General features: G+C 36.4%; 1 non-coding gene across 1 annotated transcript; it reads left to right on the forward strand.

Annotated features, from left to right (window-relative positions):
* The first annotated feature begins 4,183 nt into the window (after nt 1-4,183).
* Nucleotides 4,184-4,315, forward strand: LOC113285019. The gene has a single exon (XR_003328534.1). It is a non-coding gene; the product is annotated as a U11 spliceosomal RNA (small nuclear RNA).
* The last annotated feature ends 1,549 nt before the right edge of the window (nt 4,316-5,864 follow it).

Below are 5,864 nucleotides of genomic sequence, written 5' to 3' on the forward strand. Positions count from 1 at the left end.
TTAATCTTGTTTATGATTACTTAGAAGTTAAATGTTAATTATTCTCACTTTCAGTTTTCAGAGAGAGATCAGAGTTGCGCAACGAGAGCCACAAGTGTTGATTCCGTTAATTAGTTAACTTCTGCCATGTTTATTATGTTGTTTATTGTATCCGCAAACCAATTGACTATTGTATATGTATCATTTGAGAGAAGTTCATGTATATATATTCTGAGCAGGGTTAGTTTTGGGATAAATTTTGTAGCAGATTTATTAATTGAATGTTTGAGTATTTGAATTAGATTCGTAGTGCCTCTTTATTTAGTTAATCTCTTGGATTAGTCAGCTGCTAGCTTAGGGGGCGCTACATTTTGATTATGTTGTTCTGTGTTTAACATGATAGGACAATGATCAGAGCCTGCTTGAACAAGATGATAGACTTTAGCATTAGGGAATTCATTACACCACTGTTGACTCCCCAAAGTCATGTCAATTCTAGATTTCCTAGTGCCTGTGCCCACATTATTACTAGACCAAGTAAAATCTCTACCACTATAACCTAAATCCATAAGTCCACAATTATTAATTTGATCTTGAACGAATTTATCATCTTGAGAGATAGAAGTAGTGACATCTAAGCTATGAAGGTGCATATTTAGATCACCTATAACTATCCAAGGCTGCATCATATTATCACTAATTCTATTCATAGCATCCCATTGAATCTTTTTAATATCTGAATAAGTGGAGCCATACATGAAGGAAATCATCACATCTGATTTAGCGGGGTGAAGGTTGGCAACAACATGAATAATATTATGAGAGGCATCCTGAATATCACATTTAATTGTATCTTTCCACATCAAAAGTAAACCACCAGCCAACCTACTCTGTCTATACAAGTATAATTACAATAGTTCAGAGATTTGGCAAATTCAAACATTCTATTTTTGTCTATCTTTGTTTCTGTTAAAAACAAAAAGTCAGGGTCTTGTTTTTTAACTAAAACAAAGATTTGGTCTTTAGTAAACTTTTTTTCTAATCCTTGAACATTACAGGCAAGTATCTTCATAGTTTGACTGCTAAATATAGAACAACTAGTAGAAAGATCGATATAAAAAAGCTTGGTGTTTTGTGTATACCTGAGAGGAGTCTGGTGGGTCTTTAAACAAGCCTACAATAAACTGCAAGTGCACAATGTCTTATTGTATATAGTGTAAATACAGGTCGATTTACAGGGACAAGATGGGTGTAGAGTTGATTCTATGGTCTTACTATAACTGACTTCTAACAAGGAGTAATAAAAAAGGGGTTTTTTTTTTTGCGTCGATACGACAAAGATTGATGATTACACTAAAGCAACAAATGTAAAACAAATACAAAGATAACTATGGTGTCGAATCCACCGCCTAAATGCATAGAATTTCTTAATTCGATATACTAGTTCTCTTTTAATCAAGGAGATATAAAAGTTCTAGCCTCAAACTACCTTGAAGAAGTGATAAATCACTTGCACAAATGGATGATTTAACCTCGAGCCAAAAATCTGTCAAACCCAAGCATTGTTTGTCTTGTTACGGCACAACCAATCAAAGACTGAACCATAAATGCCAATTCCTAACATTACCTATCTGTTTAAGGCATAGGCAATTACAAATTGAACTAAATCAGTTTACAAAGATTGAATACATAACAAAGAATTGATCAAACTACCAAGGATGCATGATATACAAGGTGAAAGTAAATTGTTATGAATTCAGAGATTAAATCATGCTTCTCAGTATAAATTCATGGAGAACAAGTAGAACAAAATCAAACAATTCTAATTATTTAGGGGTTTCATCTCAATCCTAGTTAGAAAACTAAAACATGAAGAAAACTAAAAATAACCCTAAATTATAACTAAGGCTTGGTGCACCGGCTACTCCGGGCATATGCCCTTTACATCACAAACCTATCTCTATTTATATACAAATTTCCCCCAAATGTCAATAATAAATAACTGCAAAATCAAGTACAAAAGTTCTGATGCTTACTAGTTGTTTGACATCAATTGAACCACTCCAGTCTTGATTTCTCATTGTCTTCGGTATGGTGTTGTAGTGATCACTTTGATTTGTCTCAAACTCCAACAATTGATTTAACACTTTGTGCCCATACTTCTAACAACAAAAAAATCAGAGCCATACTCTATAGATTAGGTGTAACAATTTGAATGATATCTCAGATTGATTACAAGAAGGGGTGGGTGAGAAACAAAGAGTTGAGGTAGGTTTGTAGGAGCCGTGTGAAATTGGGGAAGAAATCTGGGCTGCAGTAAGACGATGGTTATAAGAGATTGAAAAGAAACTTTGCATCCGGTCTTGGAAATGACGATGAAAACTACCAAGGGAATGTTTGGGTGTGTTTCTTAGCTTAGGCATGAAGTTTTAACTTGTTTCCTCATTTTCCAAACATGAAAAATGAAGCTCATTATTTGATATCTTCTTTGATATGAGTTGGTCCTCTAGTCCACATGTGAACTCTACTGTTGCACTCTAACCTCCGGTTACCTGCTCACTTTATGAAACTCCCCATATTTATCAATCCTGCAAAACGAACACAAAATATCAATATGTACAACTAAAAAAAATATTATTGATGCCTCGAGATGCAAAATACATAATTTGACTTAAAATGGGACATTAAAGCACTTGAGATGTGACAAAATATAACAAAATAACCTACAAATGTGTATTATTAGTCACCGATCAGAGTCTCTGATACAATCCTCCATGGGAGCAGTATTCATTGCAGATAGTTCATCCGGTTCCATCATTGTGTTGTGTTGTTGGTCCAAATTAGTAGTATCATGGCCTTGCATAAGAGAAGGTGGTTGGATGTGAATGTTGTATGGATTCATTGTTGGTTCAGAGTTGAGAGTGGAATTTCTCATCCTATTAACATTCCTTGATTCTTTTATATTACCTTCTTTAGCTACCTCTTCCTCCATATAATTGACTGAGCTACTTTGTTCTTTATCCTTCTTATTTTCACTGTCTTCCTTGAGAAGAGCTTCATATTCAACAACAGAAAGTGATTCTAAATAGAGAAAATGAGAGGTGTACTCACAATTTTCATCATTGTGATCAATCACAAAAAAAATTGGGCAGATGTTCTTAGGTTGCAATTACCAGTGATATCTAATCCAAACATCTTCTTCAGTTAAAGTCTTCCACCAACCTCCTTTGTGAAGAGGTTTGCTCAAATCCATTTCAATTCTGGCTTTGACTGTGTTTCCTGCACGGGGTCTGCAATTCTTTGACTTAGTTGAAATCTTTCTACCTATAAAGGCAATGGCTTCATCTATTACAACTACATTCATATGCTCCAACTTCAAGTATTTGAACCGAGCAGTGAAAACTTGCTCATGAAAATCATAGTCTTTCAATGGAATGTTGTTGTATTTCTGAACATGAAAAAGTACTCCATCAATTAGCCAGGGACCATCTGCTATTACTTCATCTATTTCAGCTTCATTGTTTAGTCTCACCAACATCAAGTTATGACCCATGATTCTAATCTCCTTATTCTGATATTTTGCCAATAAAGAATTGATTTATGCTCTTATGACTCTCATCTTCATTTTGGTTCAGCTTTCCTAGAATTCCAAAAGTCCATTGATCCGCAGCTTGATTGATTAATTGAGTTGAACCCACTATTCTTCTTTGATTAGCAGATAAATCAATATTTGCATTCCTTAGCTGCCTAGATAATTGGTTAATACGAACTCATTGAGTAGAGGACATGATGTTTCTTGAGAGATATATTTTTTGGCTTTGTCTAGGGATATTGTTTTTGATTTGTGTGTCTTTGATCTTTTTATGGGTGTTAATATACCAGTGAGAATTGAGGTAGGGTTTGTTGATCTTTGGTAAACAAGTCAAGAATATTTGATTTTGGGAAACCCTAAATTTCATTGGATATGGGAGTAAAACGAGTTGGTTGGTGATAACTCAAAAAAGAGATTTAATTGAACCTTTCTTTTGCTTGCACTAGGCCAGGATGTTGGCACTGGTCAGTGAGCAGGTGGACTGTCGAGGATCCATTTTGAAGGTTAAAATCGAAAACTGGTAGAATGGGAATAGTCCCATATCGGTTAAAAATACCAACAGAATGAAATGCTTGGTGTTATAAAAGAAGAGTTCCAAGGAGTGAAGAAGATTAAAAGGGTCGGTTGGCTAAATATGCCACGCTTACCCACAGATTGGTAAGTGCTGTATGGCTATCAAGACATATGGCCGACATAATTTGTGGAATCTTTTATAGGGTTGGCTCGTTTCTGGCCGACCCTCCAGTTTTCATTACTCCAAACATTAAAAAAGACTGAAGATGGCTTCAGGAGAACTAAGGATCTCTTGTAAAAGACATTGGAAAATCTTGTTGTTGCTCTTGCAGGGATGATCCACCTTGCTGATGATAAAGAGCTTGTGCAGTTGTGCTCGAGTGAGTTCAGTTCAGCTTGTTGTTGCAATTGAGGTTGTGCAAGATGCTCTGGTGGTTGGGTCTGACAGTAGACATTAGGTGGCGAAATATGGGGTTGTTGCTGTATATGAAAAGGCTGACCCTGGACTTGAATAGGACATAGATATTCCTCGACTGACTGCAATTGTGTAGCCTGAATAGGTCTTAGATGCTGAGGAGGGTGAGGATGAGGAGGTTGTGGTGGCTGTAGTGGTTGCAGCTGCAGAACCATGAAAGGTAACCTCTTTCATTAAAAGTGAGATCACCCATTTTAATTGAACTGGTGGGCTTCTCCAGCAACATTAACAATGATTCGGTTGTTTCCTATACCTGCAAATTGCATACATACATCGCAGTAATGGTTGGATTTTCAGAGTATTCAAAGAAAGAATCGTCATTACATAATGAAAATGGTACAACTGCCATACCTGAGATAGAATAGTTTTCATATTTGAGGTGGCCAAAGATTCTGCTTCATTAATATTTGAATCTAATAAAGCTATCAATTCAAAGGCATCCTCCACTTTTATCTTCGGGAAGATGTCACATGCCATCAGAATCAAGAGGAAGCCCAAAAGGTATTTTAATGCAGAAATCCTCTCCAAGTTCAAGCTGATAAACATGCAGAAGCTGATCATTCCATGATTGGAAGTGACAATCAATCAATTCATCGTAGTCCTACCCAACCTCTGGTGCACAAATGAGCCAAGCCAATTATCACAACATGGACTGTACCAGCAACATTAAGATGTAAATATGAAACTGCACCAACAGTATTAATGCATCCCAAAAGTACAATTAAAGAGAAAGATCTAGCTGCCAAGGATCATTACGATAGCTTAGTACTACATGTTTTGTAATTGATTAGTTGCCTATGATCATACACTCGATCAAGCAGGTACTTCTAAGGCTTCCAAGAGACAAACAAGTGCTTCAAGAAGACAACTTACCTTTTACCTTCCATGCAGAAGCAAAGTGCACCTAGAGACAGCGCACTTGGAACCTCAGTCGCATAGGCAGACAAACTACACTCGTCACATATCGATCTCAATAATTTTCTGCAGCAATAAAGCAAAGGTGGGTGTCCCTTCCAATTTCCAATCAAAGCCGTAAAGGCTGCTGGCGTTTTCATCCTGTTTGTGCCTTCTCTCAGTTTCATCTTTCTCAAAACTAGAAGACTGTATCTGATCAGCAGCGACGACTGCAAAAGCATTTTACCCCCCAACACAAGCAGTTAATCCTTTTAAAGATAACTGACACCCAAGCATTTCCTTTCCAATTAAAAGGACCTAGAGAAAAAAGGAGATACAATCACCAATTCACCATTAAGGAAGAAAAGAACACATACAGGGGAAATGGCACAAGAAAAAAAATTTAGCATA

The sequence above is a fragment of the Papaver somniferum genome, chromosome 5, assembly GCF_003573695.1.
Source record: "Papaver somniferum cultivar HN1 chromosome 5, ASM357369v1, whole genome shotgun sequence".
NCBI lineage: Eukaryota > Viridiplantae > Streptophyta > Magnoliopsida > Ranunculales > Papaveraceae > Papaver > Papaver somniferum.